Source organism: Triturus cristatus, chromosome 6 (genome assembly GCF_964204655.1).
Source record: "Triturus cristatus chromosome 6, aTriCri1.1, whole genome shotgun sequence".
Taxonomy (NCBI): Eukaryota; Metazoa; Chordata; class Amphibia; order Caudata; family Salamandridae; genus Triturus; species Triturus cristatus.
The window spans coordinates 1265143794-1265169872 of NC_140589.1; the positions used below are offsets into that span (position 1 = coordinate 1265143794).

Here is a 26079-nt window from a genome sequence, read left to right on the forward strand (position 1 = left end):
GTTTATGAATACACCCAAATTTAATAGTTTGTAGGTATTCCATTAATTTTTCATGACATCCCACCATAACTCCTACACACTTGATTAATCCTAACCCCAAACCTAAGATGGCTGTAAATAATTTTTTCTGTCACTATGTGAAGATTATTCTTCTAAAATTGCACTTTCTTATTAGGGGCAAAAGCTGGCAGAATTTAAAAATAGATTCAAATATTTCAGATTTAATCTACACGTGCAAACTTGTGTTTTGCAACAGGGGCACAAATGAGAAAAAATGAGTCCTTGTGAAGAGGTTGTTTATTCTAGTTGACTGGATCTGTGCCAGTTGTTCAGGGTAGCCACACAAGATATTACATACAGTGAATCTAAAATAATGTGTTGGCGCCGTCAGTGGACATCCTGAAAATGTGACCTAGATCTGGTCCTTATGGATCTGTTTTAAATACAATTAATTTTGTCTGTTGGACGGTTCTTGTTTCCCAAATGATAATGTACTTTTTCTCGTCCAGCTTGTTGGTGACTATTTCTATAGTTGTGACTATGAAGTCTAACAAAGCCAAACATCTAATTTCAGATTTGTTCCATGGAGACATTTTTCAAAACAAATATCCATTCTTTATATTTTTTCTTCTATTTGAGGAATCATCAAGTTCTCTTCCAGGGGAAACTCATAGGCACTGAATAGTCCCACCCTCGTGTAGGGACCCTGGAGCATTAATAAAACACATGTATGTGTGTGGGTGTGTGTGTGTGTGGGTGTGGGTGTGTGTGTGTGTATATAGATATATTCACTGAAAAAACCATAGGTTTCAGGCCTGCTATAGTTAGGAATTAGCATTTAAAAAACCTTAGAAATTCACTGAAAAAACAATAGGTTTTAGGGGTGTTATAGTTGGCTGGACATTTCACTCGAACAAAACCATTGAAATTCCTCCGATATAGTTAGTTGTACTAACTACATCTCGCGTGCCCGCAATCCACTGCTGATGATGTCGCATATTACATCATTCATGACCTGGTCAGTGACATCACTGATGACATCTCAAATGACATCACTGATGACATCATCCAGTGAATGCGGTTTTGTTCGTTACTTAAATATTTATTATATATATATAGCAATTTGCATTGAAGAATGAGTGGATATATAAATATAAATATCTGGGTGGAGGATTTAGTAGCAGTGTGATCGACTGTATCACTTTGTCAGTTGTTGTGTTAACTGCTTCTCCAGTTGGTTACTAGCTATGTGAAAGTCTATATTATTTATTGATTAGTTAACTGAGTATTTGTATGGGAGAGTGAATGTGTGTGTGGTTCGTGGGGGGGTGTGATTGCCCAAAGATGTGTGAATAGTTGATTCAGTAGGTATATGAAGTTAAAACTACATGTTATAACTGTTGTTTGGGTGAGTGAATATCTTTATGGGTGTGGTGATGAGCCAATATATGTCTCAATGGTACATGTCCAACAAACTAGGAAAATAAAAGCCAGTCTATATGTCAGTTGTTGTATATAAATAAGTATACATAAGACTCAGTGATTGTATGAGTGACTGTATGGATAACTGTATACTTGTAATAGTGTTTTTATAACACACTAAGTATGAGGTATTATCTATATGAATAGATTAAGTGGTGTTTTTATAAGTGTATAGCTAAGTAAAAGTAAGTATGATCCATTGTTTGCATAAGTGAGTAGGATGACTTCATAAGTGATTAGGATGTGTGCTGGTGTGTAATATCAATATAGGTGTAGAAGTGATAGTGTTCTATTGATCATTGACAGTATGTATGAGTGAATCTATAGGTAAGTGATTAGTTGTGTGTATAGATCCAGGAATCACTAAGTGGGTGTTTAGCAACTTGTATTGGTGTGTCAATGGTTTTAAATCTGGCACTCTCTATTTTACAGTGAGTGATGAAAGGTTATACTAGTGTATGATGAGGTGTATCTGATTGTCACGTGGATGATTGCATCAGTGATGTCATCAGTGATGTCATTTGAGATGTCATCAGTGATGTCACTGACCATGTCATGAATGATGTAATATGTGACATCATCAGCAGTGGATTGCGGGCACGCGAGATGTAGTTAGTACAACTAACTATATCGGAGGAATTTCAATGGTTTTGTTCGAGTGAAATGTCCAGCTAACTATAACACCCCTAAAACCTATTGTTTTTTCAGTGAATTTCTAAGGTTTTGTAAATGACAATTTTTAATGTATTAATTGTTATACTGATTATTTTGAAACCGATTTGCTACATTTTGTAAACTGTTTATTTTTAGATATTTTATTTTTTTAATTACATTATACATTACAATACATAATATACTTTCTCAGAATGAATTACTTTGGTTTAAATACTTTGCAAATAGGCAATAGACTTTTAAGTACAGTAGTTACAGTTGTTGCAATGGGCAACACAATTTCAAACACAATCCAACATTGAGCTCAATGTGAATTTCTAGTCAAATGCAATTAGTTACTTTATGGATTACTTTTCTAACCACAGGACGGGATCCTAGATTCAGTCCTTGGACATCTCCTGTAAACAGTTGAGTAAAAGCGTTTTGGTTACAGTAGTTATTTTTAAGGAATATTATTGTATTTTAAAAGTTGACACTTAGAAAATGTTTCACATAGAATCACTAATGTTATCCTATGGCAGAAAATTCACTTAGCAGGTAAGTAGTGTTATCGTTACTTTTTCTTACTCAGTGGTGGATCCTGGATCCAGCACTGGCCAACCTCCTGTAAACAGTTGAAAGAATGTGTTTAAGTCATACAGACTATTTTTTAGGAATATTCTTAGTTTGTGAAAATAGACACTTAGAAACTTTTCTGCTGAAAACCACACAATGGATTCTTATGGAAGGAAATACAAGTTACTGGTAAGTACGCTTAGAATTACTTTTCAGGGTCAGTGCTGGGCTAAAAGATTCAGCACTGGGTTCTCTCCTGATTACAGGTGAGTAAATCGGAATTCGTAGTTCGGCTGATTTTACAGGAATATTTGTACGTTTCAAAAATGGACACTTAGAAACTTTTCTGCTGAAAACCACCCAATGGATTCTTATGGAAGGAAATACAAGTTACTGGTAAGTACGCTTAGAATTACTTTTCAGGGTCAGTGCTGGGCTAAAAGATGCAGCACTGGGTTCTCTCCTGATTACAGGTGAGTAAATCGGAATTCGTAGTTCGGCTGATTATAGAGGAATATTTGTACAATGGTGAAGGAAGGGGGCGGGGCCTGAGGTGACGTGTGGAAACGCGCCCTGTGGCGCGTTTCAAGTTGGGGAATTAATTCCTCTTCAATCCTGAGGTCCCCTGGGGGCCAACTAGCCCACCAGGTACCTCCAGTATGTGCCAGAGAGCTGCATTGCAGAGAGATTTTCAGAGGCCACGCCCCTTTTTACAACACTCTGCAACACAGCTCCGTGGCGCTTACTGGAGGTACCTGGTGGGCTAGTTGGTCCCCAGGGACCCTCAGGATTGAAGAGGAATTAATTCCCCAACTTAAAAACACGCCACAGGGCGTGTTTGCACACATATCACCTCAGGCCCCGCCCCCTACCTTCACCACTGTGCAAACGTGCCCCATGGGGTGTTTTAAGTTGGGGGATTAAGCCCCCTTGAATCCTTAGGTCTCCTGGCGGCCAACTAGCCCACCAGGTACCTCCAGTATGCGCCAGGGAGCTGCGTTGCAGAGAGGTGTTCGGAGGCCACACCCCTTTTTACAACATTATGCAACGCAGCTCCGTGGCGCTTAGTGGAGGTACCTGGTGGGCTAGTTGTTCCCTGTTTCTACCCTGCCCCCTTGTCGCGTTTTTCGCGTTTGTTTTTTTAGGTTTCTTGTGCCTCGGTTCTACCGAGGCACAAGATGGCTGCCAACACTTCCTGATCTGGAGTGTTGACAGCCAATTAGCATTCAGCTCGTGCACGGCAGGGTGCGCGCTGGGTGTGGGGATGGTGCGGGGATCCTCCTCGGCCATAGATATCACTAACTTTTTTACCCTAATTTTCTCAGGAACTACTGAACGGATTTACACCATTTCAGCAAAAGGCACGAGTCTGAACTAAGGACTACCTCTGCCAAATTTGGTGTAATTCCGTTCAGCAGTTCGGGCTGTAGCTGCGTCAACAGGACCTATAGGAAAATGCATGGGGAAAACGCTTTTTGGGACCCCCTTTTTTCTCGGCCCCCGCTTGACGAATCACCGTAAAATAGGATAGGAGCGGACCGGAGCTGGCTAAAAGTTTAGAGAATTTCGCAAAGATTCGTCAATCGGCCCCAACGTTATTCCAAATAGAATGTTGCGGATTTCGTATGGAGTATAGGTCCTAACTATATCTACCTACTGGCGACCGCCAGTAGGTAATATATCTTACCTACTGGCGGTTGCCAGTGGGTAGTTATGGTTAGGACCTAGTTTTCATAGGAAAAGCGTTTTGTGATTTGCCAATATCTTTGGCGCCGTTTGACCAATCTTTTCTCAAAATTTTCAAAACCTAATGGGGCGCTCCGGTCAGCTCCTGTCTTGAAAGTTTCCAGGTGATTCGTCGAGCAGGGGCCGAGAAAAAAGGGGGGGTCCCAAAACGCGTCTGCCCCTGTGTTAATTTCCATAAGGAAAATTTAGACATGGCTACAGCCCGAACTGCTGAACGGAATTACACCAAATTTGGCAAAAAGGTAGCTCCCCTTACCCAAAAGCAATGCCGGCTGCCGCAGGAGGCGGGAAGCTGGCTGGGACCGTGGGGGCATTGGGGCTCCCCTCACGGTCCCATCGAATGGCCAGGCCCTGGGGGCTGGGGTCCCCGGGGCCAAAAGTGGCCCAGGAGGGGGGCCATGCGGGCCCATTCCCATTTAATTTTTTATTTTTTTTAAATGCTCAAGCCCTGGGGAATGGGGTCCCCAAGGCCCCCCGTATCTCGCTGGAGGCCCCACCATATCCATGCACCACTCTACAAACACGCACCCTGGTGCGTTCTAAGTTGTGGAATTAAGTCCCCTTGCCTCCTGAGGGTCCCTGGAGGCCAACTAGCCCACCAGGTACCTCCAGTAAGCGCCACACAGCTTGATTGCTGAGAGTGGTATGAGGCCACGGCCCCTTTTTACACCACTCTGCAAACGCACCTCTTGGCGCAATGATGGTGGGGCGATGAGGTCCTTTTGTGTCCTGAGAACCTCAGGACACAAATGGACTTCATGCCCCGAGCAGCAGTGCACCAGGCAGCACGTTTGTAGAGTGGTGTAAAAAGGGGGTGTGACCTCAAACACACTCCGCAATCCAGCTGTGTGGGGCTTACTGGAGGTACCAGGTGGGCTAGTTGGCCCCCAGGGACCCTCAGGAGGCAAGGGGACAACTTAGAACATGCCAGGGGGTGCGTTTGCAGAGTGGTGGAGAAAGGGGGCGTGGCCTGTGTCCACCTTTCAGCAATCCCACTGTGGGGCTTACTGGAGGTAAGAGGAAGCAGCGAAGGTGACTTAAATGCCCATCCAAAAGCGCGCCAGGGAGCGCGTTTGCAGAGTGGTGGGAAAAGGGGCCATGGCCTGCTATGAGAACTTAGCAAGCCTGCTTTGTGAGACTTACTGGAGGTAATAGGAGCGGTAGTTGGCTCCCAAGGATGACCTTGGGGGCCCAACTACACCTCCAGTAAGTCCCACACAGTGGGATTGCTAAGACGTCTTTGGAGGCCACACACCCCTTTCTCCACCACTCTGCAAACGCGCCTCCTGGTACACTATGGGTTGGGGGATGAAGTTCACTTTAGGGGCCAATAAGCCCTCCTGGTAAGTCCTATGCAGCAGAATTCCTGAGAGCTGGTCAGAGGCTCAGCCTCCTTTGTCCACCACTCTGCAAACGTGACTACTACGTTATAGATCTGAAAGAAACACGTTAGTTATAGATTCCTTACCTTAGAATTACCCCCAGGCGTCAGACTGGATCCGGAAAGTTTTTTCGTCAGCTGTACCTCTGCGCGTCGGAAGGTGACGTCGGTCCGCTCCGTATCCGTCGTCTGGGTCGCCGGAATGACGTCGCAGCAGCTACTTAGACACCGCCCTCGCGCGCTGACGTTAGTTCTTTCTATTGCCACGCCAGCCAGCACCGATCCAGGAAGAGCAGTACCTCAGTCATTTTTTGACTAACTTTTTCTCGACTTTTGTCGACTTCTTGTTTGAGTCGCCGACTCCGAACAGGTGCACGAGGGATGCCCAATTTCAAGGCCTGCGGTTCCTGTAACAGACTGATGTCGGTGACAGAGCCGCACCGCGTGTGCCTCTTTTGCGTGGAGCACAACCACGACCCCAAGTCGTGCTCCAACTGTTTACCGATGGTGCCGAAGGCTTTGCGGGAGTGGTCCCGAAAGCTGCTTGAACGCCGACAGTCGGTTTCGTGCCATTCGAGGTCCCGGTCGAGAGGGAGGTCGAGGGATCGGTCGTGAAGCCACCATCATTCCAGTTCGAAATCATCGGAGTCTTCGCACTCGTGTCAGCTAAGTCGAAGCATAAGAAGTCAAAGAAGTATCGTCACTCTTTGACTCCTCCTCGTCGGTCAGACGATCCAACGAGTCACGTGGGTGGTGCCACTCCAGCGGCTCCGCATGCGGAGCCAAAGGGTCGACTCTCGAGTTTCCCTCCGTTTCCGGGACCCGTAGCGACCCCCGCCCAGCTTCGTACGTTCTACGAAGCGATGCATGCCATCTTCGGGCAGACCAACCCCGCCGGCGCGCCTTCGTGCCCCGCAGACTCGGTTGGTGGGGCCTAGGTCTTCACTGCTGGCTGCCCCGGCGCCGCAGGGCCCCCTTGGATCCAGGCCTGGATCCGGATCGGTGCTGGTTGACCTTGTTACACCTCCACCGGTGCCGCTCCTCACAGCCCTACTGCTGCATTCGTTACCGGTCGGCTCCCCGGCCTGCGTTGACCCTGGCCTCCATCCCGATGTGGACATCGAGCCGGACCGGCGCTGGGTGTTTTTTTGCCCCTGTTCACTCCTGGGGTTCCCTTTCAACAACAATGGCACCCAGAGGATGATGAGGAGGACTGGGACGGGTCAAATGACCCTTTAACTGACCAGTTAAGACACTGAGCAGGACTGGAGAGAGGAACTGAGGGTGCCAGTGGTCTTGACACCTCGCCTGACCTTGGCATTTTGTCTACTCCTACCGTGGCTATGGAGGAGGGAGCATCATACGCAGTGGTGTTGCATAGGGCGGCCGAGGCTCTCAAGCTCGAGCTTCCTATGGTGGCGGTCAGGACTGACCTCCTGACAGAGGTGCTTCAAACGGCTGTGAGCTCTTCAGAGCCCTTGCTGCCTTTTAATGAGGCCCTCACAGATGTCCTTTTGGTCAATTGGTCCAGGCCCAACACAGGGGCACCTGTGGACAGGATGACAGCCCGATGCCACCGCCCGGCTCTGGGCGACCCCACTTTCCTCTCCCAACACCCCATCCCTGAGAGCTTGGTTGTTCAAGCTTCCACCTCCAAAAGCGCCTTCCCTACCATTCCACCGGAAGGGGAATCCAAGAAGCTGGACTACCTTGGCAAGAACATTTTCTCTTCTGCCAGCTTAGGACTGCGGTCCGTAAACACCGCATGTCTCTTGGGCTGTTATTCGCACTCAGTGTGGCATACGGTGGCGCAAGTGCTGCATCAGTGTCCCGAGGAGGCCCGGGCAGTGCTCTCCCAGGCTGTTGCTGCCTGGAGAGATGCAGCAAAGTTTACAATCTGTTGTGGGCTGGACACCACCGAGACTCTGGGCAGAACCATTTCAACGTCGATAGCACTTCGTCGCTACGCCTGGAGGAGGTCCACTGGCTTTTCAGAGGAGCCAAGAACACCTTGATGGACATGCCCTTTGATGGCTGTCAGCTTTTTGGCGACAAAGCAGACAACGCCCTAGAGCGCTTCAAGGACTCCCGGGCTACAGCCAAGTCCTTGGGCCTCTCCACCCGTCCGGCGCAGTCTGCTTTTCGCCCCTTTCGTGGCTACGGAAGGAGTGCCCCGCTACTTCCCACCCAGGGCCACAGGCGGCAGCAAGTTACCCAACCTTTGCGCGGCCGAAGACGTGGAAACAACCAGCGTGGTTTCGGGTGCCAGCGGGCGGGTCAGTTCACCAACCTCCCCTCTGCAGCAGCCTCCAAACTCTCCTAGTCCAACCTTTCAGGCCCCTCAAATGCCAGTGGGCGGCAGGATTCGCCATCACCTCCCCCATTGGCACACCATCACATCGGACAGGTGGGTTTTGCAAATGGTCCGAAGGTCCCTCCCCTTCGAGACTACCCCTCTAGTCATGCCACCACGATACCACCACATGTCGGCGGATCATCTGGCCCTTCTCCAGCAGGAAGTTATGGCTCTCTTGGCCAAGGGAGCCATCGAGCGCTTTCCTGTCCCGCAAGTAGGTCGGGGTTGTTAGTCCCACTACTTTCTGGTTCCCAAGAAGGAAAAGTGCCTGCGTCCTATCTTGGACCTCGGGGACGTCAGTCGCTTCCTCCGGAAGGAGAAGTTCAAGATGTTGACGCTTGCTCGGGTCTTGTCTGCCCTCGACCCGCAAGACTGAATGGTAGCGTTGGACTAGCAGGACGCTTATGTTCGAGGCATATGAGCTGCAGATCACACACTATGCATAGATCGCCATCTGGTGTTGGGCCCGGATGTTTGCACTTGTTTTTGTCTTGGAAAAGTCTCTGGAAGTCACGAGATGGGTGACTCCTCCTTTGGATGATAGTGCGCATGGGCATCGGCTCCATCTTCAGATTGGTTTTTTTCGCCATCGGGCTCGGATGTGTTTATCGCTCTCCATTTCGGTGCCGTTACTGATCCAACTTTCGAAGCGCAATCCTCACCCTTTCTCTGGTATTGTCTCGATCTCTAGTCGTCGCGCATCTCTTCAATTTCAAAGTCCTCGATTCCGGTCGTCGACAAAGGCCTTGGGGCCTACTTAGGCCATTCCATCTGGCTCATGGAAAGGACTCCTTTTAAGAAGTGTCCTCAATGTGGGTCGAAGTTCCCACACACACATCTTCATGAGGTGTGTAACCTCTTCCTCTCACCAGAGCACGAGGCCAAAGACTGTCCAGCTTGTGCCTCTTTCCGCTCCAAGAAAACTATTCAGGATCGTCGAGCTCGAAGAGCAATGGCTTGCTTGTTGGCACCCATTCCTGACGACATCTTCCAGGAGGGTGTTGATGTGCCAGAACAGGAGCAGGTCGAAGAAGGCCTAGTCAGCGCCTCCGAATTCGATGACTCCGACCTCAAGGACATCACACCTGGGTAGCAGGTCGCAAGTAGTGACTTTGACCCCCGAACGCCTACCCCCCGCACCCACAAAGGCTTCAGTGACACCTTCTCCTTCGGGACCAGGTGCACACCAAGACAATACTTCTCACGCCCGCCTTCGGGCCTGGCAAAGAAGTCCACAACTAAGCCTTCAGGCCACCACTCTGGATCGAGTCAGCCTGTCGTCTGTGCCCAAACTCAAGCCCCGGCACCGAAAAAGAGACCTTCCTCCACATTAGTGCCGACCGCTGCCTCCACATCCACGCTCTCGGCACCCGAACCTACCGGCACCGACCCCTCGACTCCGAAGAAGCAGTCGGAACCGAGCAAAAAGACACTACCGAAGACTTCACATTCTCAACCTTTGGAACCCAAGAAACCATCGGAACCGAAAAAACCGTCGGAACCGAAAAAAACAACCGGTTCCGCAAACTCCTGCCGAGACTAAAAAAGCTCACGCTTCAAAGACTAAAGAGCACAAGTCAACTCCAGAATTGGTGCCACGCAAGCCTTCGGGAACCGAAAAAATCGGCGCCGAAACATCAACCTCCAACAGAAGAGCTTTTTAAACCAGATCCCACTCAAACTCTTCTATAAGACGCAAAAACTGGCCAACGGACTCTCAGTTAGAAGAAGAGACCACTGGACATGCCTCCACCGGCTCCACCACCTAAGAAAAGAGACATTGCGACATCACCTCTCAGAGTTCCTTCTCCACCTCCTCCACCTCCCCCACCACACCACTCTCCTACACCATCTCTTCCACCAGTGGATGATGATGACCCCTCTGATGACACAGGGGAGGGGGCGGACAACGAACCACTAGGGGACACTAGTCCACCTTATACCCCAGACCCTGGGACGATTACAACACACCAGATGTCCCTAACGTACCACAGGACAACATCTACCCCTCTAGACCTTCCCCTCCAGAGAATACCATAGGTTTCACCCAGCTTGTTCACAGAGCTGCACAATACCACGGAGTTGCCTTACATACAGACCCTGTGGAAGAGGATTTCTTAATGGACAGTTTTGACACTTCACAAAAGTCCACCTCCGTCCTCCCTGTGTTAAAAGGGGTCATCAAACATGCACCTGAGGTGTTCAAAGATCCTGTTAGGGTAAGGGTTATAAACCCCAGGACAAACAAAAAATATAAAGCTGCCCCAGCAGAACCTATTTACATAAAAGGCCAGATACCCTTGGACTCCTTAGTGGTCTTCAATGCCAGAAAAAGGGCTCACTCACAAACCTCAGGCGACGCTCCACCTCTTGACAAGGAGTCACAACTCTTGGACGCCTCTGGTAAACGTACTGCGTTGCAAGCTGCTAATATATGGCGCATCGCCAATACTCAAGCTTTGTTAGCCAGATACAATAGAGCACACTATGATGAGTTAGAGTCCCTATTGCAACACCTCCCTAATAAATACAAAACTAAGGCCAACGACCTCATACAGGAGGGTAAGATCATCACAAACTCCTCCATTCGTTGCGCTCTAGACATGGCAGACACCGCTTCCAGAGCCATCAACACAAGTGTCCTCCTGCGTAGGCATGCATGGCTACGTATTTCAGGTTTTAAACCTGAGGTACAGACTTCCATTCTTAACCAGCCATTTGTCCAAGAGCATCTATTTGGGCCTGCCGTGGATTCAGCTCTCAAAAAGATGAAACGAGATAGACACGGCTAAATCAATGGGAGCTTTGCAATCACAAGCTCCCAGACGTTCCTTTCGTCGCTCTTCTTGCAGGGGCACCTCAAGAGGCTACTCCTCTGACAATCCATCCACGTCCTATAAAACTCCCACCCAGACCACATTCACCAGGGGTTATCAAAGAGGAGGTTACAGAGGCAATAATAACAATGGTAGAGGCAAGACCAATAATACCCGCTCTGCCTCCAACCCTACCCAGTGACTTCCCTCCACTACCCCCAGACCATTCCACTCCGGTCGGGGGAAGATTGCTACATTTCCTACCTATCTGGAACAAAAATCACCACAGATAGGTGGGTGAGACAAATTGTTCAATCGGGTTACTGTCTAGAAGTCACTTCTACCCCCCCAGACATACCACCCAGACAGCGGCCAATGTCATTGGAACATTTATCGCTGCTAAAGCAGGAGGTAATCTCCCTCCTACACAAACATGCAATAGAACTAGTCCCCCTGCAACAGCAAAATTCAGGAGTTTACTCCCTGTACTTCATCATTCTGAAGAAGGATGGCTCTCTAAGACCTATCCTAGACCTCAGACCCTTAAACCTGTAAATACACTCAGACCATTTTCACATGGTCACGCTTCAACAGGTCCTTCTTCTCTCGCAAGGCGATTTCCTTGCCACTCTAGAGCTCAAGGACGCCTACTTTCATATTCCCATTCACCTCTCACAGGAAATATCTCAGGTTTGTAGTGGATGGTCAGCACTATCAATTCAAGGGCCTCCCATTCGGAGTCACCGCAGCACCCAGAGTATTCACCAAGTGTCTGGCGGTAGTTGCGGCTCACCTAAGAAGACAGCACATCCACGTGTTCCCATACTTAGACGACTGGCTCATAAAAGCCAAGTCATACCATCAGTGTGTACATCACACTCGCGCCACAATCAAACTACTCCACGACTTGTGGTTTACAGTAAACCACGCAAAGTCTCACCTACAACCGTCCCACATACAACAGTACCTCGGTGCCACAATAAACACCTCAAAAGCACTTGCATAGCCCAGCCAGGATAGCAAGCATACAAAGCCTCATAGCAACATTTCACCCGCAACACTATCTTCCAGCTCGAGTGTTTATGCAGTTGATAAGGATGATGGCCTCTTTCATATTATAGTACCTCACGTAAGACTCCAGATGCGTCCCCTGCAAGAATGTCTGGCACGTCAGTGCAACCAGGCGCAAGGTCAGTTGACAGATCTGGTGTTGGTGGACGGTCGCACGCACCGCTCTCTGCAGTGGTGGAACACCAAAAACCTTTCCAAAGGGCGACCGTTCATCGAACCGGTTCCACAGATTGTGCTAACAGCGGATGCATCGCTCTCCGGCTGGGGAGCTAATCTATTACATCACACCATGCAGGGCAGGTGGACGCCTCAACAGAAGTTACTCCACATCAATCATCTGGAGTTACTAGCCATCTTCCTAGCCCTAAAAGCATTCCAGAATCAAATATCGGGCAAAGCTGTCCTAGTCCGCACCGACAACATGACAGCCATGTATTACATACAGAAACAAGGCGGGACACACTCCCTACAGCTTTCTCAACTAGCGCAAAGCATATGGAGATGGGCTATTCCTCAGAACATTTTTCTCTTAGCACAACATGTCCCAGGAGTTCAGAACAACATAGCCGATCTGTTAAGTCGTCAGACACAACAGATTCACGAGTGGGAACTTCACCCGCAAGTTCTTCAACCATTTTTTCACATGTGGGGTCAACCAGAGATGGATCTCTTCGCCACAAACGCAAATGCCAAATGCCCAAACTTCGCTGCCAGATATCCACACCTGTTGTCCAAAGGAAATGCGATATGGATGAATTGGTCAGGCAGATTTGCGTACGCTTTTCCACCTCTCCCACTAATTCCACTGGTGGTGCGCAAACTACAGCAACACTCACTAACTCTCATCCTAGTTGCTCCAACATGGGCCAGACAACCGTGGTACACCACATTGCTGGAACTGTCCGTAGTCCCGCACCAAAAACTACACCTATCCCCACACCTTTTAACGCAGAGCCGTGGAGAGATCAGACACCCAGACCCAGCACAGCTCAACCTAGCGATCTGGCTCCTGAGGTCTTAGAGTTCGGTTACCTTAACCTTACCCCTGACTATATGAACATTATCAAAGAAGCTAGACGCCCCACCACTAGAGCCTGCTATGCAGCCAAGTGGAAACGAATCATGATATTGTGTCACGATAACACCATCGATCCTCTAGATGTGTCTATTCAACACATCATAGGTTATCTACTGCATCTCCAAAGGTGTAACTTAGCATACACATCTATTAGGTTACACCTCGCTGCCATAGCAGCCTACTTACAAAATAGGCAACATTTGTCGCTATTCAGGGTACCTGCCATCAAAGCTTTTATGGAAGGCCTCAAAAGAATAATACCCCCCCCCCCAGGGTACCACCTCACCTGTGTGGAATTTAAACATAGTTCTCACAAGACTAATGGGCCCTCCCTTTGAACCTCTGCACAAATGCGAACTACAATTTCTAACATGGAAAGTCGCTTTCCTAGTGGCCATTACTTCCCCTAGAAGAGTCAGTGAGCTACAGGCACTAACTATTCAAGAACCTTTTTTACAACTCCATCATAACAAAGTGGTGCTAAGAACCAATCCAAAATTTCTCCCTAAGGTTATTTCTCCCTTCCACCTCAATGATTGCCAGTAATTTTCTCGCAACCACAAACAGTAGCAGAAAGAGCTCTTCACACTCTAGATGTAAAAAGAGCACTGCTTTATTACATTGAAAGAACAAAACCTTTTCGTGCCCTTTTCACCACCACATAAAGGCAACCCCATATCAAAATCCGGGATAGTAAGGTGGATTGTCAAATGCATACAAATTTACTATCACAAAGCAAAACGTACATTATCAGTTCCCGCTAAAGCCCACTCTACCCGAAAGATGGGGGCTTCAATGGCATTTTTAGGAAACATTCCCTTAGAGGACATCTGCAAAGTAGCTACATTGTGTACACCGCAAACATTCACAAAGCACTATTGTGTAGATGTGCAAACAAGTCAACAAGCTAGTGTGGGCCAGGCTGTATTCAAAACATTATTTCAAACTACTGCAACAGATACTGGTGGTTGCCGCTCAGAAGGGGTACTGCTATACAATCTATGCATAGTGTGCGATCTGCAGCTCATATGCCTCAAACGGAAAATGCTACTTACCAGTATGCATCTGTTCTTGGCATGTAGAGCTGCAGATCCACACACGCCCACCCACCTCCCCGGCTACCTTTATCTGTTCCAGTACCAACTTATTTAGATACAGCATACATGGGCATCTTATCTGTTTCTCACAAAACTCCATTTTCCTGCTGGCGAAAAACAATCTGAAGATGGAGCTGATGCCCATGCGCACTATCATCCAAAGGAGGAGTCACCCATCTTGTGACTTCCAGAGACTTTTCCAAGACAAAAACAAGTGAAAACATCTGGGCCCAACGCCAGATGGCGATCTGTGCATAGTGTGTGGCTCTGCAGCTCTACATGCCAAGAACAGATGCATACTGGTAAGTAGCATTTTCCTTTCACATCCCCGTCCTGACGGCCCACTGGCATTACCTACGGTTCACGGCAGGCCACGAGCACTTTCGCTTTACCGATCTCCGCTTTGGCCTTATCTGCGCCCCTCAGATGTTCACGAAAGTGATGGCAGTGGTCTCAGCTTATCTGCGCAGATCAGGGGTTTCAGTCTTCCCCTATCTCGACGACTGGCAGTTGAAGGCGGGCTCGCCACAGGCAGTAGTCTCCCACATCCAGACTACGGCTGACCTCCTGCATTTGCAGGGGTTCTCCATCAATGTGCCGAAGTCGCACCTGATTCCCTCTCAGAATCTCCTTCATCGGAGCGGTTCTGTACACAACGCTGTTTCGGGTCTATCCTCCCGAACAGCCAGTCCGGGATTATTCGGGCTATGATTCCGATCTTTCAGCCTCTATTCCGGGTTTCGGGCAGAATGACCCTGAGGCTGCTGGGCCTCATGACCTCCTGCATCCTGCTCGTCGATCATGCCAGGTGGCATATGCGGGCTCTGCAGTGGGACCTGAAGTTCCAGTGGGCGCATCATCGGGGGAATCTGTCGGATTACGTCCAGATCGCGAAGGGCACTGCCCGACAACTGCAGTGGTGGCTTACAAACCAGGATTGGGTCAATGGCAGATCCCTCTCCCTTCCCCAACCAGACCACACTGTTGTGACGGATGTATCCCTTCTGGGATGGGGCGGCCACATGGGAGAGGTGGTGATCAGAGGCCTCTGGTCTCCGGCGGAGTCCGGGCTTCAAATCAACCTTCTGGAGCTCCGGGCGATTAGTCTTGCACTGAAGGCATTCCTTCCCTCTGTCCGGGGAAGAGTCATGCAGGTGTTCACGGACAACACCATCGCCATGTGGTATTGCAACAAACAAGGCGGAGTGGGGTCGTGGGCCCTATGCCAGGAGGCCCTCTGCCTCTGGACATAGCTGGAACATCAGGGCATTTCCTTGTTTTTTCAACACCTGGCAGGTTCTCTGTACGCCAGAGCGGACAAACTCAGCCACAGGTGCATGATGAATCACGAATGGTGTCTTCACTCGAAGGTGGTGCAAGGTCTCTTTCAACAGTGGGGAGAGCCTTCGTTAGATCTATTCACCACTGAAGAGAACGCGCAATGTCAGCAATTCTGCACGTTGGAATTTCCAAGGCAGCACTCGCTTGGCAACGCTTTTCGTCGCCAGTGGAGTTGCGGTCTGTTGTACGCCTTTCCGCCTATACCACTTCTTCACAGAGTGCTGAAGAAGATCAGAAGTCATTCTTGTAGCTCCGGATTGGGCACGAAGAGTCTGGTATCCCGAGCTGCTCAACATGGCCATTGATCCTCCGATCAGTCTGCCTCTTCAGGAGGATCTTCTGTCGCAGCAGCAGGGGACAGTCTTCCACCTGAATCTGTTCAGTCTCCACCTCCTTACGTGGAGATTGAGTGGCGGCAGTTGACGTCTTTCGACCTGCCTCCCAAGTCTGTTACATAATCTTGGGAGCCAGGCGTCCCTCCACAAAGACGGTATACACCTGTAGGTGGAACAAATTTGTGGCATGGTGCACAACAAAGGCTGTGAATCCCCTTTCTGCCCCTCTGAAGTACTCTTGTTTCTTCTCTCTTTAGCCCAGCAGGGCTCTGGGCACTATCAAGGGCTATCTTTCAGCCATCTCTGCCTTCCTTCGGTTGCCAGATCAGCCTTCTCTTTTCAAGTCCCCGGTAGTTGACCAGTTCCTAAAAGGCTTAACGCATCTTTTTACTCCAATCCCCTTCGTTATGCCTCAGTACGACCTGAACCTTGTGCTAACCTATCTCATGTGTGCTCCCTTTGAGCTGTTGTATAACTGTCCTTTACGCCTTTTGACTCTTAAAACTGCTTTCCTGGTAGCCATCACTTCTGCTAGAAGGGTGAGTGAGCTCCAGGCTTTTTCTTCTAATCCTTTTTTCCTATCTGTTCATCCGGACAAGGTGGTTCTTCGGACCCGTCCATCCTTTCTTCTTAAGGTGGTCACTGCCTTTAACATCGGGCAGACCATGACTTTGCCCACCTTCTTTCTGCCTCTGCATTCTTCAAAGAAAGGCTCCAAAGTCTGGACCCAAAACGTGCGCCCTCCTTCTATCTGGATTGCACAAAACCGTTCCGGGTGGATGATCAACTTTTTGTTGGTTACGTGGTTGCAAAGAAGGGTCGGGCCATACACGAACGCACCATTTCTCGATTGGTCGTGTTGTGTATTAAGGCTTGTTACTTTCTATCTAAAAAGGAGCCTCCAGTCGGGCTACGCGCTCACTCCACCACAGCGACGGCAGCCACTACTGCCTTGGGAAGGGGAATGCCTCTAAATTACATCTGTCAGGCAGCCACCTGGGCATCGCTGCACACATTCACCAAACACTACTGCCTGAACAGTTCTATTCTCCAGGATTTTCTGGTGTGATCTTGGTTTGCAGACCCACCACCGGGGTTGGTATTGCTGGGGTATCTATTCTAAGGTAAGGAAGGTAAAGAATCTATAACTAACCTGTTTCTTTCTGATGCACAAGTTACTTACCTTCTGTAACAATATATCTGTAAGAAACATTAGTTATAAATTCCTTACCGCCCCACCCATCCTCCCTGTTCTGCCAACTGATTTTTAGGGTTAAGGACATTCTTCAGGGCCCTAGTTTTGTGCACCAATGGTCAGGGTCTTGCATGGCTCTGCATTTCTGGCACGGAAAGTCATGTACAGAACTGATGTCAGCGTGCGAGGGCGGCGTCTAAGTAGCTGCTGTGACGTCATCCCGACGACCATGATGCCGACGACTGACGTGGAGCGTACCGACGCCACTTTCCGACGCGCAGAGGTACCGCTGACGAAAAAACCTTCCGGTTCCAGTCTGACGCCTGGGGTTAATTCTAAGGTAAGGAATCTTTAACTAACTAATGTTTCTTACAGATATATTGTTACCGAAGGTAAGTAACTTGTGCTTACAAATTAGGGACGTAATAGTTAGTAATTAGCATTTAAAAAACTTTTGAAATTCACTGAAAAAACTATACGTTTCAGGGACGTTATAGTTAAAAATTTGCATTTAAAAAAAACCATAGAAATTCACTGAAAAAAACATAGGTTATAGTTAGTTGGACATTGCACTCATACAAAACCAGAGAAATTCGGCCATTCTAGTTAGTTGATCTAACTATAACTCGCGCCCCTGCAATGCACTGCTGATGACGTCACATATTACATAACTCATGACATGGAGAAGGCGAACATTGAATCCAGCGACGTCCAGAACGGCACCGGCGAGAAGGTCGCCTTTGTCGAGAAGGTCGCCAGCGAGAAGGTCACCTTCGAAGTTGAGAAGGTCGCCGACAAGGTGGTCACCTTCGACGTTGAGAAGGTCAATGTTGAAACCTCGATCCTTCTGTATGTCTCCACCTTCTAAGTGGGAGGCGCCTCTCTTTTGTGGAGGACAGCGCAACTCGTTCGTTCCACCTGCTAAGAGACAGAGAAGGAATCAGTCACCAGTACATACGTCGAGGCAAATTGAGGAAACAAATTCATGACCTAACGTCTAAGGGAATGATGGAATGATACTGAGGAGTGCTTCATCCTCCCCGGGCCTAAGGATTGTTCATATCACGCCTGATTGTTCCCCGGCTCAAGAACAGCATTCACCTCCGATCAACCTTTCCCTGAGATGGTTGAAGAGCATAAAGGAATGGAAGAAGCAAAGAGTTAGTCCTGGGTCTAACTATTTTCAAATATATTCTCCTTCTCATACTTCTGAGCAAGAGCGCCCTACCACGCCAGCCACCAATTCACCTCAAAGATCTCCAGCTACAAGGAGACATAGATCACAATCACCTCTTGGACGCTCCAAGTCTAGATCTTGACACCATACGACTCCAGAGCAGAGATGCACGTCTTCATCATGGTCCTCTGACTCCAGATCTTCGATGGCTGATTATTCTCCTACTTTGTCGTCTACACCTATCAGAGTATCGCCAGTGAATGACATTGTTACATTTAATGAGGTTCTATGTAGAGGGGCTGCAAAGCTCAACATTGAGATGCCTTACTCCACCCAATCAACATCTGTCCTGTTCAAGCAACTTCATCACAGGTCTTCCACTAGACCTCTGCTTCTGTTTTTCCTGGGCTACTAGAACCAGTGCTCCATACCTTTCTTACTCCGGCTTCAATTGGAGCAGCACCTCCACGTATAATAAAGAAATACAGAGCCCCAAAACATGACCCACTGTTTCTGAGGTCTGATCCTCCACCAGATCGTCATTGTCTCAGATGCAGGGAAAGCGCACATGGGGGCTTCCTCATCTGCAGTCCCTCCTGATAAAGACAGCAAAGCCATGGACTCTATTGGTAAGAGGATGTGTAACACCTCTGCCTCTTACATGAAGGTTGCTAGTGCTTCCGCACTGTTTTGCCGATATGACCGTTTGTTATGGGACTCTCTTTCAAGGTTTACTCAAAAATTACCTAAAGAAGATCGGCAGGATCTGTATGAAGGAGGGCTTATGGCAAATCAGGTCATAAGCGCGCAGCAGATGCCTCAGACCTTGCAGCTCATGGCTATTTGCATGGTATCTGCACTAGGCGATCCTCCTGGCTGAGACTCATTGGCCTGAAACCAGAGGCCCAACACAGAATTCTTACCCTTCCCTTCAATGGTACCTTCCTTTTTGGCTCTCATGCAGATGAGATGTCAAGGATGAAGTCAGAATTGGACACCTTGAAGGCGGTTGGTCTGAAGAAAAGGAAGGACTTCCGACGTCGATAACGCCGTTTATGACCACTGCCAATACCAGCAGAGGGTTCAAACCCCTCAAAGGTCATCGCAACAACATCATGCAAGATCGCATTACCAACAGCGAGGGAGAGGAAGAGGGGGCTCTAGACAAACAACCCCCGGGGCAAAACAGCCCAAACAGTGAGTGCTTGCTTCCCCCAGCTCTGTTACCCACTCTGGTGGGGGGGGGGGGGGGGGGGGGGGGAGTATAAGGTTTCACTTGGACGAGTGGCTCAAAATAACGCAGGGCAACTGAGTACTCAATTGTGCAGAATGGGTACTTGGATTCAAATCCCCACCACTGGCTGTACCTCCTCTGAAAACTCCAGTACATCGGCTAAAGCTGCTTCGAGAGTAGATCTTCTTTTTACAAAAACATGCCATCGAAAAGGTTCCCTGTCAACAACATCGGCAGTGGATTTTTTTCCCGTTACCTCTTGGTTCCAAAGAAAGGTCCAAACAAGAGTTCAGGCCTATACTCGATCTCAGACTCTTAAAGAGATTTGTTCTCAAAGAGAGATTCTGAATTTTGGCATTACACCAAATGATTCAACACATCCATCAAGGGGACTGGATGTGCTCCATAGACCTTCAGGATGCTTATTTTCAAATCCCAATTTCTCAAAAGCACAGGAAGTTTCTACGATTCAGAATAGTCAGACCACATCCAGTTCAAAGTCCTGTCTTTCGGACTCAAATTGGCTCCTCGCACTTTTTCAAAATGCATGGCAGTGGTTGGGGCCTTAAGTGAAAAATCTTTGTCTATCTTTGTCTATCCTTATCTAGACGACTGGCTGCTCAAAAGTGCCTCTCCCAGCCTCCTGCAGGAATATCTGAGAGGCTGCATTCAACTCTTAAAACAGTTGGGTCTGTGCATCAACTTCAAGAAATCTATTCTCAGTCCAACTCAAAGGATACACTACTTGGGTGCTACCCTAGATGCTGTAAACCCAATAGCATATCCTTTGGAGGAGAGACTATCATCAATACTCCTCAAATGTCATACTCTCCTGCGAACACCCCATCCCACGGCCAGACTGGTATCCTCTCTGCTGGGCTTAATGGCATCTTGCATATTCATTGTCCCAAATGCCAGGCTACAGATGAGACCGTTACAACAAGCACTAGAGGATCAATGGTCTCAAGTCTCCAACCGCTGGGAGGACACCATAACTCTTCCTCATGCTGTCCAAGTCTCAATAAGATGGATGCAACATCCTCATTTGCTGAAAGGAGTTCCGTTCCACCTGGAACTCGACAAACAAACACTCGTCACCGATGCGTCCCTTCAGGGCTGGGGTGCTCATATGGGATCTCTTCAGGTTCAGGGGCTGTGGTGAGAAAAGGAGAAAACCTACCACATCAACATGTTAGAACTAAGAGCTGCACATCTGGCTCTCAAAGCGTTCTTTTCCTCCATAAAGTCACGTTCCCTGTTGGTTCAGACTGACAATACTACAACAATGTACTACCTGAACAAACTGAGAGACCAGATACAGACCCCTGTCTCTGGAGGCTCAAGCGATTTGGAAATGGCTACTGGCGAGGAACATGTCCATATCAGCAATTCACCTCCGAGGCATCCTCAATGTGCAAGCTGACGAAGTAAGCCGCAACTTCGTCGAAGCGCACGACTAGGTGCTAAAAGACGATGTAACACACGACATCTTTCGGAGATGGGGTTCTCCAAACATCGATCTATTTGCAGATGCAGCAAACGCAAAATGCTGAGCCTTCACATCCAGGTACCCTCAACCAGGCACAACACAATATTGAGGGGGGAACGGGAGCTATTTGGAAAGAAGAGGTCCAGTACCTATGCTCCCAGAGAATCGCGTGGTAATCACTAGGAGGGGTAACTGTTGCTAATGGAGAGAAATAAAAGGCAGCATATTTGGGTTGCTGAGAGAAAAGTTCCTATGTTTTCTCAGTTGTGGTCAGGGTTGGACATTGATGAATTTGGGGGAATTTCTCCTTTTAGAAAAAGTGCCCTCACACACCCATGTGGGTGTCTTGCTACTTAATCGGGCATATGCTCCTCGTGGGGGTGGCGCTGCTGTCCCCCACGGGCCCGGTGAGAGGACTCTTTGTCGGAGAGCTTTTTGGAGAGACGCCGCAGTTGTGTGTGTGGGTCGAAAAAGCTGTGTGGGTGAGTTAAAATGACCAGCTCGTTAAGTTTTTAGACTCACACACCCAAGTAGAAACATGTCCACTACAAAAATCTGTAGGAAAGCCCTAACGCTCCACCTGTTTCAGGTCATCTTTATTAGATCCATGCCAAGAGACCACTTTTGATAGTGTGTATTACAGAATGTATTAATGTATTCATTTCATCAAGAAACGTCTGTTGCAGGCTCATTTTTCACTACCTCGTATTAGTACTCATTAACTGTTTATGAATGTTCATTACAGAATCATGCCTTCTATTGGAGAAGACCCTGGCTAAATAAATTCCTCCTCAACTGGTGAAATAGAACGTTGGTCATCCCAAGCTCTTTCTGGTTCTGTCTCTTCAAACAAAAGTTCTTGAGGGAACAAGTGTGTCATATGCTTCTGCCTCACAAAAATCCCCCAACCGTTCTATGACTACTTATTACATCAATTCAGATGTCACCCTATTTCCTCTATGGCCAAAACAATCTGTCTCAGCACAAAATTATTGTGTAAAAGCTGCCACTGTTGAGGTTTTCCCATTTATGAATGTCTTGAAATAGAAATATCATGTATCAGAGTTTCTTAATGCCAAAGGAGATGCATAGGCATCCAATTCATAGCGTAATTTATTTCCTTCTAGGCTGTCTGGATCAAATCTAGGGTAACCACCTTCGTTGGGTCACTACAGGCACTGCGTCCAGTCTTGAGCTTTTCACCTAGAAGTTACTGTTTGCACATATGCTAGTCTAATTCGTTCATTGGAAGCAAAGCAAAATGCATTCGGTAATGCCACAAAAGTTCAGGGCTGGAAACGGCAACTGTAATGACCTGTAGAAATGTGATAACCCTAATCAAAATTTTGAAAATAATGGAGAGCCACCTCAAGCTCCAACATTCACCACTGGATGGCATAATAATCTTTAAAGCAAAAACCAAAGGAAATGATGGACGGAGTGTTGAACATTGCAAGCACTCACCCCCAGTCAACTGATCTGGGTTTAATCCATCACCGTTCTTTAGCCCACTCTGCCACCCCAGTTCAGACATGGCCATATGCAAATCAGTCTGACCCTGTGCCTCATGGGAACAGTCCAGTCCGAACTGCCAAACCATGTCTTCCCTGGACCGGAAACAAGCTTCCTTGGACTGGTTTCTGGCATTTCAGCCGTCTTCAGCCAGGCTTGCTTGAATCCTGTGGCAAAGTGAGCAAGGGACTCACGTCTGAGCATACCCTGCCAACTTATGGCGAACAAAGCAAAAACCAAAGGAAATGATGGACGAAGTGTTGAACATTGCAAGCACTCACCCCCAGTCAACTGATCTGGGTTTAATCCATCACCGTTCTTTAGCCCACTCTGCCACCTCAGTTCAGACATGGCCATATGCAAATCAGTCTGACCCTGTGCCTCATGGGAACAGTCCAGCCCGAACTGCCAAGCCATGTCTTCCCTGGACCGGAAACAAGCTTCCTAGGACCGGTTTTTGGCATTTCAGCCGTCTTCAGCCAGGCTTGCTTGAATCCTGTGGCAAAGTGAGCATGGGAACGTGCGTCTTTGTCCGCTCTATAGAATCACACATCAAGTATACTCACAATTGTTGTGTAGCCGTAAGACACCCACGATTTCCACAATGATTTAGTGGGTTGATGCTAATTTCGCATAATATGGAACGAATGCTCGGTTCCAACAACCAATGGTAATTACATGGGGCGCACAACTCAGAATGAGGTGATTATATGCGCAAAAATGAGAGTTCACACGGAAATGGGCACTGTTCATTCTAATTCTAAATAGATCATTTACTGATTGCCCAGAACTGTATGTGCTTTTTTCAGGTTCATCTGTACACAGAGGACTCCCTGAACCCCTTTTTACCACCTTCGCAAGTATATGTAGGTGGCACACAGACGCTCCAGGGTTGGATGCACCTTAGTGCGTGTAGACCGCCCGGTGTGTCGATAGGTCCTGACGAAAACCTGTGATTACACTCAAAGGTTGAAACATGTAGACCGTCAATATTTGGATAATACTTTAGGTCATATTAAACCTACATTAGTATTACACTTCACCACTTTTTTAATCGTGACCCTGCTGCTCCATATTAAATTTGTTCGGGAGTACAGTAGGATTACTTTTAACTTTATTTCACTCACTCACACACGTCACTTACACGTACTGATATAATAACAAACCTGCTCCGCTGTAATCAGGCGTTGAAGCACACCCGAGTGGTATTCGACTGCTCGGGTGGACCCCGATGATGAAGCATGTCACCAACTAGGTTGGTGAGTGAGGGGTTTCATAAAAAATAAATAATTTCTCTTTTTACTTCTCTGAGAACTCTCTAACAGACAGAAGGTCTTTACCTTCTCTCATTTAAGGATACCCCCTTCTTTGTTTATTTTTCTTTTCTGTTACCATGAGGCACAGGGTCAGACTGATTTGCATATGGCCATGTCTGAACTGGGGTGGCAGAGTGGGCTAAAGAACGGTGATGGATTAAACCCAGATCAGTTGACTGGGGGTGAGTGCTTGCAATGTTCAACACTCCGTCCATCATTTCCTTTGGTTTTTGCTTTGTTCGCCACAAGTTGGCAGGGTATGCTCAGACGTGAGTCCCTTGCTCACTTTGCCACTGGATTCAGGCAAGCCTGGCTGAAAGCGGCTGAAATGCCAGAAACCGGTCCTAGGAAGCTTGTTTCCAGTCCAGGGAAGACATGGCTTGGCAGTTCGGGCTGGACTGTTCCCATGAGGCACAGGGTCAGACTGATTTGCATATGCCCATGTCTGAACTGGGGTGGCAGAGTGGGCTAAAGAACGGTGATGGATTAAACCCAGATCAGTTGACTGGGGGTGAGTGCTTGCAATGTTCAACACTCCGTCCATCATTTCCTTTGGTTTTTGCATAATAATCTTTAAAGCCACCTTTTGTCAGTTATTTTAAAATCCAGGCATTGAAATCCAAGTTAATGCAGGTTCCACTCTCCATAACTTGATTGCAATTCAATTATGTTTAAGGTATTTGTCTTCTGAAACTATTTCTGAACCGTCACCTCATTGGTTGAAGCAGTTAGCACCTCATCTTTCATAGTCTTACTTGCTACTCTATTCTCTTTTTCCACAAACAATTGGTCTCAAACTTGCCACAAGCAGAGAAGCCCTGGGTGCTGTCATAGGAATGCAAATAGTGAATGCAAAGACTGCAGTATCTCATATTCCATACTTCTGATGGCATTAAGGGACCTGTATTTAAGGTGTGTTTACCCTGCTTTCATTCAGGTGTTTTACTAAATGTCTCCACATCAATTTGTTTCTGTGATATGAGTATTGGGGTACAAACCCATGGTTAAGTCGACAGTACGTGCATCCAGGCAGTGAAAAGCTTGGAACGGTGCCCCAGAGAAATAGTGAGGATTCAGAAGCAAGAATTGCTTGTATTCAAGGAAATGTTAAGTCCTTTCCTACCATCCAGGTTATGTTAGAAGGGAAAGGAAGAATTTTTAACATATGAGTATTCCTTCTTCATTTACCCATGCCAGTGATCATAGATATGGATATACCCTTACTCCATTAGCTGTTGTTTCCCAAGGCAGGTCAAGGGAGTGGTTAGCAGGGGCTCACTTTGCCACTGAATTTGAGGTTATTGTAACTGGATGCCATAAACCCTGAAAGTCAAGCAGTCATTAATAGGAACAACAAACTGGTGAGAAATCCTAACAAGCAGTGTTCAAAATCAATCAATTGATTGGCAACTTAATATCCAAACCACATTAAGAAATGCCCAAGAGCAAAACCATTATTTGCAAATGCCTTGAATCAGGGGGCTCAGAAACAAAACCTCTTGTACATCATTTTACATGTACCTTCAAGGAGAGAAGAGTCTTATTCAGATGATAATATCTAAAACTGCTATCGGTACCCAGATCTATGATGGAAACATTTCTTTAACAGGCACACAGTCATCAATGGAAGGACATTAGAAGCCAACAAAATGTTGCATGTTGTGCTACAATGATCTCTCTTCCCTGAGCTATATGCAAAACCACATGGTACTGACAACCGTGCCCCAGATATCAACGATAGAATCTCACAGCCAAACAGATTCTTGATGATGGGTTGGGAATGAAGAGGTGCTTTCTATTTCAGCAAATAAGCATTATGATCTTGGACCCTTTGAAACAATCGGGAAGAAGTCATAAATATATGTTGGCACTTGTCGACTATGTGAAACAATATCCAGAGGCTTATCTTTTGAGGTATTACTGCGACACGTGACTGATAGTCCCTTACTTTCTTCCTGCGAACTGGGCTCCCGGCAGACATATTAGCCAACCAAGAGAGAAACTCCATGTCAAGGAAATTGAAGCAGCGTTCTCATCTCTTGCAATTCAAGACAGCCGTTTATCTATTGATTGATAGTCTAATGGAAAGGATTAATTCCCCAATTCAGAAAATATGACTAGTACAGTGGTATAGACCTTACAAAGTATGAGACATCTTAGATCCTGTTACTTCTCCCATTGAGCAACTATATCAAAAACCTAATATGAAAACTTGCCGTATCAGTC

The 26079-nt window shown here is 47.5% G+C and overlaps 1 protein-coding gene across 2 annotated transcripts in view; it reads left to right on the plus strand.

Moving 5' to 3' along the window:
• PDE10A (phosphodiesterase 10A) overlaps positions 1-26079 on the plus strand; it is a 1160934-nt gene that overhangs the window by 585002 nt on the left and 549853 nt on the right. The gene's annotated exons all lie outside the window — the stretch shown is intronic.